Source organism: Dermacentor variabilis, chromosome 6 (genome assembly GCF_050947875.1).
Source record: "Dermacentor variabilis isolate Ectoservices chromosome 6, ASM5094787v1, whole genome shotgun sequence".
Classification (NCBI taxonomy): Eukaryota; Metazoa; Arthropoda; class Arachnida; order Ixodida; family Ixodidae; genus Dermacentor; species Dermacentor variabilis.
Genome location: NC_134573.1, coordinates 186,091,788 through 186,107,263, shown reverse-complemented (window position 1 = coordinate 186,107,263; position 15,476 = coordinate 186,091,788). Strand labels below are relative to the sequence as shown.

Genomic DNA, 15,476 nt, shown 5'->3' with positions numbered 1-15,476 from the left:
AACCTCACGAGAGAGATCACCGAGATCCGTCAGTTGCTGCTATTTCACAGCGAGCCTCTACAGAGACCCACGCCAAGCACATGCAAGACCGAGGAAACAACCACGAACACCCAGGAAACTTCCGTAAAGGAACCGGCACCGAAGAAGCGAGCCGTCGAGGCCACGCGCAAGCAAACAGAAAACGATCGCATCGAGCACCTCGACGCGAAATTCGAAGCGGCATTCACCAAACTCAAACAGCTAATCACGGCGAACATCGCAGCAGTGACAGCAATGAAACAAACAATGGAGACCTACCACGCCAAGAACACGAACAGATTCGCCTACATCGAAAGGACCCTACAGCCGATGGTAAACCACCCGACGTTTGCGCCCCTCTTCGCGCAACATCCACCCAACCAGGGAGCCCCGTACACGCCAACGCAATCATGGCTGCCAACGCACCACCAGCATCAGCAGGTTTAACAGCGTGGCAGTCGAACTGTCGCAGGTTCCAAAGGAAGAAGGCAGTCTTCCAACGGCACATCGCACACGCCACGCGCAAGCCGGACGTTATACTATTACAAGAAACACTAACCCACGCACCATCCCTCCCCGGCTACAGAGTGCACAAGAGAACGCCCGACGGGAGAGGCCTGTGCACTCTAGTCAGGAAAGGACTCACGTTCGTCGAACGCGAGCTGCAAAGCAATGTCAAGATCCAGCACACACTCACCGAAATCATCCCGGGCAAGAAGAGAAAAGGAAGCATATTTCTGCTCAACGTCTACAGCAAACCATCGCAGAGAAAACCGAGATTAAAGACATTACTGCATAGACCCAGCACTGCAGCTAGCCGCAACACGCTGATCGCGTGCGGCGACTTCAACGCGATGAAACCTGCCTGGGGCTACGACAAGTACACAGCAAAGGGCCGCGACATGTACCAAGACGCCACGGAACTCGACTCCACCTCATCGCGGACCCGACGCAACCGACGAGAATCGGTAACTCCGTGTCCCGGGACACTACTCTGGAACTCACGTTCGTCAAGAACGACATCCGGAGCGCGATTACCTGGAGAAACATGGGGACCGACCTCGGCAGCGACCACACCAACGTGGAAATCGGCATACAAGAACACTACGACACCAGCATCAAAACACACAGATGGGTAGACTGAGATGCCTTCCGAAACGCTAGAAGATAGAAGAGAGACGGTGACGACGAGATTGAAGACATCAACTCGTGGACGGCCGAAATCACCAAGAGAGTATGCGACGCGACCAAAGAAATTGAAACGGGCGCGGAGATCGACAAAGTAGACAGCCGGCTTGTGCATCTCATTGAAGCCAAACAGTCGATACTCAATCACTGGAAGAAACAACGGGTTAACAGCAGATTCAGAAAGAAGGGTGCGGGGCTCAACCGAGCGACCGAGGAGCACTGCCGCGCGCTCTGCACGCAACAGTCAAACGAGATCTGCAAAGCGGCCGACGGGCAGATGGACATCGGGAAGAAGTGGAACCTGCTGCGGCACCTGCTCGACAAAAACCAAGATCAAGTCGCACCAAAGGGACAAGCTCGCCAGGCTCATACATGGGGCGGTCTCGGTACACAGCGCCGACGAAGTCACCAGGCGCATTAACGACAAATACCTGCCGACTACACCCACCGAACACGCGCCGTACGGCGGCCTACCTAACGCGAAGCTCGATCGTGACATCGACGTCGAGGAGGTACGCGCGGCCCTGCACGACCTCAACAGCCGGCGCGCCCTGCACCACCTCAACAGCCGGTCGGCAGCCGGCCCGGACCTCGTCACGAACATGGCGCTCAAGAACCTCGACGACGGCTCGATTGAGAACCTCGCATAATATTTCAACAAGTGCTGGAGAGCGGGCGCGCTGCCAAAGCAGACAGCCAAGAACATCTTGATCCCTAAGACGGGGAAGCCACCGGACACGGACAACCTCCGGCCCATCTCGCTCACGTCTTGCGTGGGCAAGGTGCGGGAGCACGTACTGCTCAACAGGTGGCAAGAGCACCTGGAACGAGGAGGGCTGCACCCGGCCATGGTGATCGGTTTCAGACAGCACCTAAGGACGCAGGAAGCGATCTTGCAGCCCAAATGCCAAATCATCGACCGTGGCGGCAGCGCCCGCGACAAGAAGGCAATCCTGGGGCTCAAACTGCAAAGTGCGTTCGATAAGGTGAAACACTCGGCGACTCTGTCTCAAGTCTCCAAGCTCAACATGGGCGAAAGATCCTACAACTACATCAAGGACTTCCTCACGGACAGGACCGCCGAGCTACGAGCAGGCGACGTATACAGACGCAAGAGAAGAAGCTCGAGAGCACCGCCACACCGCAGGGATCGGTCATTTCGCCGATGCTGTTCAACCTGGTAATAATCGGAGTGGCCGAGAAGCTCGCGGACATCGAAGACGTCAGGCGCACCATCTACGCGAACGATATCACGCTGTGGGTTACCGGTGGCAGCGACGCCCACATCGAGGGCGCGCTGCAAGCTGCCGTCGATGCGATAGAAGACCACCTGGAAGGCACCGGACTGAGAGGTTCGCCGAGCAAATCGGAGCTTCTCATACCCCCACCTACCAACAACGGCAGAGGCAAGACCAGACAACTCGAATACATAAAAATCAGAATCGTAACCAAATTCGGCAACGTGATCCCCGAGGTCGGCAAAATTAGGATCCTAGGCATGGTCATCGAAAAGCGCGGAAGAAACGGCGAAACCATCACCCGGCTCACGGCAAAAGCACCCAACGCGATTCGACTCCTCAAACGAGTCACTTCCCGGAAGGCTGGCATGAGAGAGGAAAGCCTAATTAGGCTCCTCCAATCCTTCATCAACAGCAACGTCGCGTACGATGCGGCCTACCATAGATGGCTGCAACACGAAGGCAACAAAATCAACGTGATCATCAGAAGAGCGTACAAGACGGCGCTAGGGCCTGTTCGAGTACACGAACACGACCCGCTTTTTACAACTTGGGATACAAAACACGCTCGAAGAAATAGCCGAAGTGCAACGGACCTCTCAACTGGAGCGACTGTCCACGACCAAAGCCGGGAGAAAGATACTGGACGACCTGGGAATAGGACGCTCGAACGAGGCGGAGATGAAGTCCCCCGTCCCGAAGAGGTCCGACGCCAGACCAGAATCGACCCCATACCCAAGAACATGAATCCTGAGTTCAACAAGGGAAGAAGAGCGGCGAGGGTGAAGGCTCTCATCGACCTGCACGCCAACGACGAGCACGCGCGGTACGTGGACGCGCCCGAATACCAACGGAACGCCTTCGCAGCGGTCGTCATAGAGGCGTCAACTGGCGCCACGACGACGGCAGCGAGCGTGAGAAGCGCCGGAGCGGAACAAGCGGAAGAGGTAGCCATCGCCCTGGCCATAGCGGACGCAGACAGTTAGCCACACGGGGCTGAGTGACCCGAGACAGGCGGTGCGAAACTTCGCCAAAGGCCAAATCTGCAGAGAGGCCGAGCGCGTACTGCGAGCCACTACAAGACAGAAAAGTAAGACTCAAATGGTTCCCGGCGCACGCGGGCGAGGCGTCGGAATGCAGTGAGAACCACAATGAGACGGCAAACGCAGCGGCGCGAGCGCTAACCAACCGTGCCCCGGCGACAGACCGTGCGACGTGGTTCGGAGCCAAGGACCGCATGACGGACTACAACATCACGAAGGCCTACCGTCTGGCTCGCAGGACTCTCCCACCCCCGCACCCGAGGCTGAATCGAGCGGAGGCGGTACTACTGAGACAGCTCCAGACCGGATCGCTACCGAGCCAGGGACTGATGCATCGCATGTACCCCGAGACATACCCCACCGATAAGTGCAGACTCTGCCGAAGGGAGACGGCAGATTACACGCACATCTTGTGGGACTGCATCAAAAATCCAGAAGAAGCAAGATCAAGAACGATCCCACAGCGGCTCGAGGCAGCCGCGAAGAGCTACGATCAAGACCAACAGCTCTGGGCCGTCCAGCAGGTCCTCGGGGCGCTCGAAAGGCAGGGACCCAGTTAGCCGGCAACGGCGAGCGGAAACCCGCGCCGAGTAACGGCAACGTTGCAGATGACGTAGGCTCTCGTCGGTGCGCGCGAGCGCCCAACTGCAAGCCCAAATAAAGTTTGCTCCAGTACAATCCAATCCAATCCCGTATTCCAGACGCGATTAAATATGTCCAGAAGAGCTCGCGTTCGCTCGTATGGCAGATTTGTCAGCATCAGATTGCTGATTAAATCGGTACCCACAGCACAGCATCTTTTTAATCTGCTAAGCGCCAAATCCAACTCACGAAAGATGAATGCGTATCCATTGCATGCAATGATTGAGATGACAGAGAAGTCGCCATTCCCGGTGATCTGCCAGATGTATACACATCTGCAAAATCTTCTGCAAGGGTTGGTAAATCTCTTCCTTGCTTTAAAGCAAGTGCTTCGAATGGCCTATGTAAGCGAATCTTTCCGGATAGGCCGTTGATAACTCCCCCTATCCATGTCATGGGAGTAAATGCCGATAAGCTCTCACAGATTTTCTTTTCAACGCCATTAATTTGCTTTGTTTACAGGAACCTCCCTGAAAAAATTTGACGTCAGCCCGAGCATTTCTTGACGTTTTTACTCTGCGCCGTCAGCCATTTTTGGTACCATCGCTCGGTCACGCCGACGACGACAACGCCGGATTTTGCGTCAGGGGGCATATAATGTTTTCTCATTAAAGAATGATTCGTCTTGGACAGCGCATTTCGCTTTGCAGTTTGCTGTGCATGCGCTACGGCTGTTGCACAACCATCTGTGTCATGCACCGACACTGCGCCGGGGTGGCGAAGACAGCAAAGCGGTAGTTAACACTTTTTCATTTCTCGACCCCCTCGGCTTCTTTCCTGAAGCTGAAATAAAAGTTGAAGTAAATTGACGCAGTTGCCTCGGTTACCTCCTCACTCCCCATGCAGGCCAATCGCCGCCCCTTCTGAATTACTTTATTATCCTTTTCTCGCGTATCAAGTTTTGCACGTAAATTTTGCACCGAAATGGCCACTCAAATGGTTTATAGGATGACTTTCAAAGAAGTGTGTTAGCGAGCAGTCCCGTTCTCTTAGTTTACACGGACTGCAGATGTTTACCCTTTTCTCGAGAAGCAAACAACGATCGAAGTATAGAATCGATTTAGCATAGCGATTTCCTTTGTTCTTTGCTTCTTCTTGCTCTTTGTCTCTTTTCGTAATTGAAACGTTCTTCGTCTGTCACTCGAGATTCATCTCTCATTATTCATAGTCAGCAGCAATAAATAATTACCTGCACATACATGAGTTGGGTTCCAGTTGTATATGTCTCTTGTATGGATGACCACTTAGTGACAACACACGCGGACGAAAAATTCGGCGGAACCCTTCTCACGATGACTGTCGACTATAAAGCGAGCAGCATTGAAGCAATGCAGCGAGAAACACTATTCCTAGAGACACATTTATTCGCAATCTGCATAGTAGGAGCACTGGGCTAAGAATTGTAATCGCATATTACAGGCATGCGTCAAAGCGCCACCACAGAGCACAGCGTGTGCAGCTTGGCGCGCTACAAAGTAAGATTCACTAAACGTGGCCTCCCAACCGCGGTCAGTTTTGTTTCGCTGGCACGGTAGAATTGCAGCTCAGCATATCTGACGCCAAACGAGCTAAGCGCGATTGCACGGTCGTCTATATCAAGCGTAAAGCTTTTAGTCATTGTCAGCTTTTATCAGTAGGACATGCACCTGTGCAGTGCGCTCGCAGCGAGTCGATAGAGGTTAGAACTTGGAAAGGAAGATATCGTGAATCCCAGTGTCCTCGCGGGCATTCGCGGCGCATGTGCGCTAGAACGTCGGGTTGTGTTGTGCTTTAGGAACGCGCGTGGAGCACTGTGTGTGTGTGTGTGTGTGTGTGCGCGCGCGTTTGTGTGTGCGCGCGTGTGTGTGCGCGCGTGTGTGTGCGTGCGCGCGTTTGTGTGTGCGCGCGTGTGTGTGCGTGCGCGCGTTTGTGTGTGCGTGCGCGCGTTTGTGTGTGCGCGCGTGTGTGTGCACGTGTGCGTGTCCGTGTGCGTGTGTGTGCGCGCGTGTGTGTCCGTGTTTGTGTGTGTGCGCGCGTGTGTGTCCGTGTTTGTGTGTGTGTGTGCGTGCGTGTGCGTGCGTGCGTGCGTGTGTGTGTGTGTGTGTGTGTGTGTTTGTGTTTGTGTGTGTGTGTGTGTGTGTGTGTGTGTGTGTGTGTGTGTGTGTGTGTGTGTGTGTGTGTGTGTGTGTGTGTGTGTGTGTGTGTGTGTGTGTGTGTGTGTGTGTGCGCGCGTGTGTGTGCGCGTGTGTGTGTGCGCGTGTGTTATTGAAGGTCGGGGAGAACGGTCAGGCAGTCACGGACGCGTCGACCAGAAAGTGGGCAAAGTATCCTAAGAAGGCCACATTTTAAAGCGCGAGCTATTTCTACCGTGTAAGAGATTTGCCAGCACGTCTGCTGGAATGAGAATTTAACGAATAGATTTATTTACTGATAAGGTCTAACTTTTCTGAGCAACGCACAGAGCGCGAAAGCCGCAGTTATGGGGTGCACCGTATTAATTGCGACTACCCGGGGTTCGTTAGCGCGCACTGAAAGCAAAGCTGCGCTTACCCATCACCTGCACCTCGGGCCATCTCGATTCGCACTGTATCCCGTGCCAGTTTGCACTATGCCCAGCACCGTACAATCGTGCAAGACAGCAACCTCGTACATATATCCACAAATATATCCGCCGAGTTACCGACTGACCCAGCGGCACGCAGCAGTCAGCAGCTACGCGAATGCCGGGAAAGTAGGCGAAAAAAGCTTCGCTTTGAGAATATTGCCGCGCGTTGTGAATGCAGAATCTCCGAGGGTATGGCATTAAATGCGAAATTTTGACAGCAGGCGTTCTAAGGACTGGGAGGTCAATCCCATCGCTCATAACCAGTTGTCAAGATTGGAGTCGGGCATGAATTAGATGGTAGCTGGTCCATGCCGTCGTCCAACATATCCACGCTGACGACGTTGTTGAAGGGAAGGACTGCTTCTCATCGAGAACGAGGAATATGGGTTTATTTACAGTATCTACATAAGGACGTTGCAGTTCATCAGTCTAGCATGACTGCGAGAGAAAGTACACTGAGCAGCCGCACAACAGCGGTTTATAAACACTCGGTCCTCCCTCGATCCCAAGGTGAAGGAAACGTTCGACCAGTCACCGTAGACGAGGGCTTACACACACACACCTCTTTGCGCGAGGTTCACGGTCCCTAACCGACGTCAGATGGCCTTCGCAGAATTCGGAGCTTACGTCAGGAACGGCACATCCGATTCCCCGAGCTGACCCCCGCAGCGCGGGGGTCAGCTCGGGGAATCGGAATTTCGTGCAGACAAATTCAGCAATCATAGGGGGAATCCTGCTAAATGAGTGGGGATCTTCTTGGCTTAACAAAATTAACAATAGTAACCCTAAAATTTAGGCGGGAACCTTAAACGCAGAATTCAAATTAGCCTGCTGAAACCATCCGCATTGCTATGCAACTTTCCATTCTTATATCTAGCGGAGAAGTTGTACTCTTGGAGAGTGAGACTCCATCGGAGCAAGCGGCCATTTCTGTGTGACATTTGATTGAGCCACGTCAGAGGACAGTGGTCGGTCTCGAAGATGAATTTCGCTCCGTACAAGTAACACAACTTCTGGGCGGCCAAAACTAAACAAGCGCATTCCTTCCCTGAAGCGCTGTATGCTTCCTCTCTTACAGTTAGTTTACAGGTGGCATAGAGGATAGGAGGCTCCTCGTTATTGTCGCCCACCTGACTAAGTACCACGCCCATACGTCTGTCGACTCCAATCTTGACAACTGGTTATGAGCGATGGGATTGACCTCCCAATCCCTAGAACGCCTGCTGTCAAAATTTCGTATATAATGCCATACCCTCGGAGATTCTGCATTCACAACGCGCGGCAATATTCTCAAAGCGAAGCTTTTTTCGCCTACTTTCCCGGCATTCGCGTAGCTGCTGACTGCTGCGTGCCGCTGGGTCAGTCGGTAACTCGGCGGATATATTTGTGGATATATGTACGAGGTTGCTGCCTTGCACGATTGTACGGTGCTGGGCATAGTGCAAACTGGCACGGGATACAGTGCGAATCGAGATGGCCCGAGGTGCAGGTGATGGGTAAGCGCAGCTTTGCTTTCAGTGCGCGCTAACGAACCCCGGGTAGTCGCAATTAATACGTCGCATTGAACTATGAATTCCTTTTTGTAGTCTGGCGCGCGAAGCATAGGACGATAAACCAATAGCGTTTTCAAATTCAGGAGAGCACGTTGTTGGGCGAGTCGGTCCATGTCCTTACTCGTCCGTGTCTTTTTTTAGCGCAATTCCCTTCTTTAAGCGTTTTCAAACTTTGGAAAGCGTTCTCTTTGTCCTCATCCCAGTGTACGCTACTCGGTGCTCCCTTTCGGAGGGCGTCCGTTACTAGACTTGCCATTTGCGAGTAATTCGGAATGTAGCGTTGATAGCACCCCACAAGCCCCAAAAATGAACGAAGGTCTGTTTTCGTGCGCGGCTGAGAAAACTCTCCAATCGTAGCTATTTTCAGCTCAGCCGGCCGTCTCGTGCCCTGGCCGACAACATGGCCCAGATAAGTAACCTGCGAACAACCAAATCTACACTTTACCGCTTTCATCGTTAAGCCGGCTTCCCTCAGCCGTGAGAACACCTGTTTGAGGTGCGCTACGTGTTGTTCCCAGCTGTCCGAAAAAATGGCTACATCATCAAGATATGGCAAGGCGAACTCCTGCAAGTCTTTTAGGACAATATCCATTAATTTAGAGAAGCTAAAGGGCGCGTTCTTCAGCCCAAAGCTGAGTGCGAGAAGGCGAAAAGTGCCTACAGGTGAGATGAATGCGGCATAGCGGCTGGCACTTTCTGAAAGGGGAACTTGCCGGTACCCCCGCACGAGATCTATAGTTGAAATGTATTTATCAGCGCTAACTCTTTCAATTCGTTCCTCAATGTTGGGTATCGGGTACAGCTGATCCCTAGTGATGGCATTTAACTTCCTGTAGTCAACACACGGGCGAGGGTTCCTGTTAGGGGTTTCTACCAGTATTAGCGGTGACGTCTAGTCACTCTCAGCGGGCTCAATAACTCCCAACTCGAGCATACGCTGCATCTATGCCTCCATAATTTCTCTCTGTCTTGGAGACACCCTGTAAGGCTTTGATCTTACGGGTTCGGTTGATGTCAGCTCTATTTCATGCGTTATTAGGTCGGTTCTACCTGGCCGATCGCTGAATCTGTCGAGATATTCCCCTAACACCCCTTTTAGCTCATTTAGCTGCTCGGGTCTAAGATCGTGCGAGCTTACCAAGTGTTTTACTACTGCTTCTAGGCCGATTTCAGAGTTGGAGGTCGCCCTATACTCCTTAAACTCGGTACTAGTGCCATCCTGCTCTTTTATGGTATAGTTAACGACTCCGCTCCGCTCTATATACGGCTTCAACAAATTGCAGTGATATATCCTCACCTCCTTCCTGCGACCGGGCATTTTCAGAGCATAGTTAGTATGTGGAAGTTTGTGCAACACTTTAACGGGCCCGTCCCAGTGAACTTCAAGCTTGTTCTTTATTGAAGGTTTGAGGATCATTACCTGGTCTCCGGCGTTAAACGTACGAAGCCTCGCATTCTTGTCGTAATAGAATTTGGCGTTATTTTGAGCTACTCCCATGTTCTTTCCGACTAGTTCTTGGGTTGCGCTTAGCCGTTCCAGCAGATTTAGCACGTATTCAACCACTGTTGGACTCTCTCCTCTTCCCTCCCACATCTCTCTTAACATACTCAGTGGAGAACGGAGTGTCCTCCCATACACTAGTTCTGCTGGCAAGAACCCTGTAGCCTCATGTGGAACCTTTCGCAAAGCAAACAAAGTTGCCGGCAGACAGTTCTCCCAGTCCTCCTTGGGCTGGGAGACCTCTCTACACTATTTGACTGAGGGTGATAGACGGAACTGTGTATCAACTTTACCCCGCACTTTTGCAAGAATGTGGAAGTCAGTGCGCTGGTGAATACTGACCCTTGATCCGCCTGAATTTCGGCTGGAAACCCAACTCGTGCAAATACTGTCAAAAGCACGTCTACTACTTCGGTGGAGCTGAGCTCTTTCAGAGGGATTGCTTCTGGAAACTTTGTAGCCGGACACAGCATGGTAAGCAAGTATCTGTAACCCGATTGTGTTGTTGGTAGAGGCCCTAACGTATCTATCACAAGTCGCCTGAAAGGTTCTGTTATTAAGGGCACTACCTTTAGTGGAGCTTTCCATGTCTCTCCTGGTTCACCCGAGCGCTGGCAGGCGTCGCATGATCTTACAAAGTTTTCTATGTCTTTGAAACAGCCAGGCCAGTAGCATTCCATAAGCAATCTTTCTTTTGATTTGTTTATGCCTAGGTGGCCCGACCACCCATTTCCACGACAGAGACTCAAAAGGTCCTCCCTGTACTTAGTAGGTACGATTAACTGATCTAAAATCCTACCCTTTCGATCTCTGTAGTGCCGATACAACAATCATCCTCTCTCATGTATCGTCACGGTGCGCCTAGCAACGCCTTCTTTAGCTGTGTGATGTAATTTAGCTAAGCTCTCATTCTTTTGCTCGGCTGCCAGTGACTCTCTACCCACACGTAAGAGCTGATCAAAGTTCTTTGAGACCGGTGATAGTAATGACCCTGTCTCGCTTGCGAGTACATCAGCGGGCTCTTCCTGCAGGAGTGAACTTTGACACCCTGGCGATACGCTCTCATTGAGATGGTCAGCTGGTAGGCTTTCCTCAACTGTTTTTTCATCCTTCGAGCCTAGCTCGGGTTCGGTTATTGAAGTTATCTCTTTTGCTGCTTCCGCTGGAGCAGCTTGTGCATTTTCAGCCGAAAGCGACGCGATTTTACGAGTTCGCCTCGCGTCAATGCCTGCAGTACGCCCTCTCCCAGTTTAAGCCCGTTTTCACGCAGTAACCGATTCGAACGATTCGAAAAAATGTAAAGGTACTGCAGTGACAAAAATCTGGAAACTGCAGCCTCGGTCACTAGCTCCCCGAATGGTCCACTGATTTTGACTTTGGCCATGGGCAGACACACGTTGTGTTCTTCTACGACCTGTTTGATCCACGCTACTTCTCCAGTGAAGTCATCTACCGTCACGTAAGACGGATGGACGATGTCCATCGTGGCGGCACTGTCTCTTAGCACTCGGCATGGTTTGCCATTAACTCGCAGGTCGTGAAGATATGGGCTTAAAAGTTCCATATTCTCGTCTTTCTCGACAGGAAACGTCGCCACCACCCTGCCACCTGTGGCATCCCCTATCCTTCATCATGGCCCACACTAACACTGACACAACATTGTGGCAGTGGAACTGCCGAGGCTACCTCCATGAACAACCCGTTCTCCGTCAACACCTCCGTACTACTTCATGTCAACCCGACGTAATCTTACACCAGGAAACGCACGATACTCCGGTCAACCTTCCAGGATATCAACCTTTCACTGCGAACAACGCTCCACACGGAGTCTCCACACTCGTTCGAAAAAGAATTACCGCAATCGAACACGATCTCAACGATCGGCGCATCGAAGACCTCTTCATTGAGCTCATCCCGCACAGAAAACGAAAGGAAGGAATATTTATCCTCAATATCTACAATACTCCATCTCAACGTCATAGCCGATTTCTAACCCTCTTCAAAAAGGCCCTTAAATCGCAGGCAGCAGCCCTTTTTATCATCGGAGGTGACTTCAATCTCCCGCACACAGGATGGGGTTACAGACACAGCTCTGCTGCAGGTCGTAACTTATGGCAAGACTCTCATGATCTCGGGCTTACACTCATTACTGACCCAGCCTTCCCCACTCGCCCCGGCACTTCTACTGAACGAGACACGACACCAGACCTCACTTTCACCAAAAACGCAGACAACGCCTATTGGCGCAGCACCCAACACGACCTCGAGAGTGATCACTCTATCATGGAAATTACTCTCCCACACCAAACAGCCGTTATGAGAAGAACAAAGGACTTTACTTGGACGAATTGGGATGCGTTCCGTAAACGCCGTGTAACAGCAACGAGGGACACTCCCATTACCGACATAGAATCATGGTCATGCGACCTACTGTCCGATACTAAATCGGCCACCCGCATTATCACAACAGATGCCCCGACTGAGCGCATGGACAGTAGACTCGCCCACCTTATCGAGGCCAAATCATCCATCCTCTCTAGATGGAAGGGACAACGGCTCAATAGAAGACTCAGACGAAAGGTCGTACTTCTCAACAAGGAAATTGAAGCCCACTGCCGCGTTCTAAGTCAACAGCAATGGACAGAGCTCTGTCACTCTCTAGACGGGCAACTCCACCACCCCCGCTCGTGGAAAATTCTCAAACATTTGATTGATAGCACCACCACCCGCTCATATCAACAAGGTCACCTCACCAAGCTTTTATTCACAGAAAGCAAGGCGCATGGCCAGGACCACGTTAAGAATAGCTTATGTCAAAAGTACATCCCATCTGGGCCCACTCAACCTGACGGGCCATACACAGAGACATCCAACCCTGCCCTTGATGAAGATTTCAGCGTGGCAGAGATTCATGCTGCCCTGCATAAGCTGAACAGCCGTTCGGCGCCAGGCCCAGACAGTGTTACGAATAAAACACTAAGAAATCTAGATGATCCCTCGGTGCGACAACTCACCGAATACATCAACAACTGCTGGCGCCAGGGATCCATTCCCCCGACATGGAAAACGGCCAAAGTAATCCTCATCCCCAAACCCGTTAAGCCATCTAGCCTCGCCAATCTCCGGCCCATATCGCTAACTTCATGTGTAGGCAAGGTCACGGAGCACGCACTCCTAACCCGTGTAAACACTCACCTTGAAGACACATGTGCTTACCCCGACTCGATAATTGGCTTTAGACAGCATCTTTTCACCCAAGACGCTATGCTCCAACTTCAGCATCAAATCCTAGATGGCAAATCCCGTCACACGAAGGCGATCTTGGGCCTCGATCTCGAGCGCGCCTTCGATAACATAAGGCACTCCACCATCCTCGAACGCATCTCCTTGCTCAAACTTGGAGAACGCACTTACAACTACGTAAGAGACTTTCTATCCAATCGGAAGGCCTTCCTGTCGGTCGGAGACATTCGATCGGAGGAACTCTCCCTCGGCAGCACGGGCACACCGCAAGGCTCTGTCATTTCCCCAATACTGTTTAATCTGGTTATGCTCGGATTAGCACAAGAACTACAAAAACTCTACGGCATTGAACACACCACATACGCCGACGACATTACAATCTGGGCTGCAAAGGGCAGTGACGGCCAAATCGAAACTGCCCTACAAGACGCCATTGACGACGTAGAAAATTATCTTGAAGGCACGGGACTCCGCTGTTCCCCTGAAAAGTCGGAGCTTCTCCTATACCGCCCCACACTCCGTGGACGCCCCCCCCCCCCCCCCCCGCGGGGCTCCACGAATAAACGCCAATACGAGGAAATAGAGCTCAACCTGAGATGGCAGACCTATACCCGTGGTCCCTAGCATATCCGCGTTCTTGGTATGACCATAGAAGCCAACGGAACTAACTCTACGGCTATCTCCAAGATCCTTCGACAGACCGCTAATACATCCAGACTGCTGAAACGAGTGACCAACCGGCGAGAAGGTATGAAGGAAGAAAGCCTCATCCGCCTTGTCCAATCTTTCATCGTCTATCACATTACTTACGTTGCGCCCTTTCTCAACTGGTACAAAGCTGAAAAGACTAAACTGGACATTATCATCAGAGGAGCCTATAAGCAGGCCTTAGGACTACCCAACCACACCAGCACGGAACTCGCTTAGGTATCCACAACACGCTAGACGAGTGAATCGAAGCCCAACGTCGATCCCAACTAGAGCGGCTTACCCTAACGGAAACGGGCCGCAGCATTCTAAACAAGCTTAAAATCACCTACCACCGTCAACATGGAGACAAGCACCCAATACCACGCGACATTCAGCAATGGATACACGCCGACTCTATTCCGAAAAACATGCACCCAGACTACAACAAAGAACGCAGGAAGGCACGAGCTACCTCCCTCATCAAAGCTTATGCCAACACCGCGGGCGTCACCTTCGTCGACGCAGCTGAGTACCAAGATGGACGGCCCTTTGTGGCGGTTACCACGGCAGGCAGCTTGCTCCGACATGCTGCCAGCATCGTTACCAAAAATGCCGAGACGGCCGAGGTAGTGGCCATCGCCCTGGCCACTCTTGACCCAGCCTTTCACACCATACTGAGCGATTCTCGCGCAGCAATCAACAACTACATCAAAGGTCGTATTTCTCAGCAATCACTCCGTATCTTACGACAAGCCCCGCATTCGCCTGAAAATCAAACCACCCTCGTCTGGATCCCAGCACACGCCGGCGTTGTCCACCCGCACCTCACCAACCTCAACGAGGTTACACACTCCGTAGCACGAGGACTAGTCAACCGTGCCGGAGACGGTGCTGGTGCACCTGCAGGACACGACCGCCTTACAAGATACAACGTCCCTGTGAAGTCATTTTACCTCGCAAGAAAATCCTTGCCCACCCCTCACAGCAAGTTAAACAGGGCACAGGCAACCACCCTTCGCCTGTTACAGACGAATACATACCCCTCCCTCACACGCTATCACACTATATACCCCGCCATCTACCCGAGCCAGACGTGCAAGGTCTGTAAAACTGAATCAGCAACACTCCCCCACATGCTATGGGAGTGCAAACGTCAATACCCAGACCTTAATCCCGTGACCCTCTCGTCGAGATGGCACGCCGCCCTGCGCAGCTCCATTTCGACGACCAACTCTGGGCGACCCAGCAGGCCTACGAAGCAGCGAAGAGGCAAGACCTCGACGTCCCATCGTGGGAGGTCTAGGCCGAGCCGACTGAACTGCTGGTGCTCATTAAAGTTCACTCTCTCTCTCTCTCTCATCTTTTTCATCTACGTAGGAAAAAACTACGCTAGGCTTTCCGTAGTTTACAGCTATATGTCCCAGTTTGTGGCATTTATAGCAGGGGACTGGTCTGAAAGATTCGAATTTTCTTTCCTGCTCTTTGGGTATTGTTTCCCCGTTTGATTTCTCCTCGTTCTTTTCCGAGGGCTTTTCCTCCACGTCTACAGGCTCCGATCGTCTAGTCTGCGAACCCCTTTTGAACGGCAATCGTTTCCGCGGTCTATTTCGACCATCCCAATTACTATCCTCGGCGTTCAGCTTTCTTCGCGTTGCGTACTCTTCGGCTCATTCCGCCGCCCTTTCCACAGTGTTTACATTTCCTCTGTCTTGTACCCACAGCTTCACAGATGGTGGGATGCTTTTGTAAAACTGTTCTAGACACATGCATTCAATG

The 15,476-nt window shown here is 52.0% G+C and overlaps 1 protein-coding gene across 1 annotated transcript in view; it reads left to right on the top strand.

Moving 5' to 3' along the window:
• The first annotated feature begins 7,994 nt into the window (after positions 1–7,994).
• LOC142585946 (cytochrome P450 2J4-like) overlaps positions 7,995–15,476 on the top strand; it is a 95,113-nt gene continuing 87,631 nt past the window's right edge. Inside the window, exon 1 of the mRNA XM_075697072.1 lies at positions 7,995–8,209. The gene's annotated coding sequence lies outside the window, so the exon portion shown is untranslated. The remainder of the gene's footprint in view (positions 8,210–15,476) is intronic.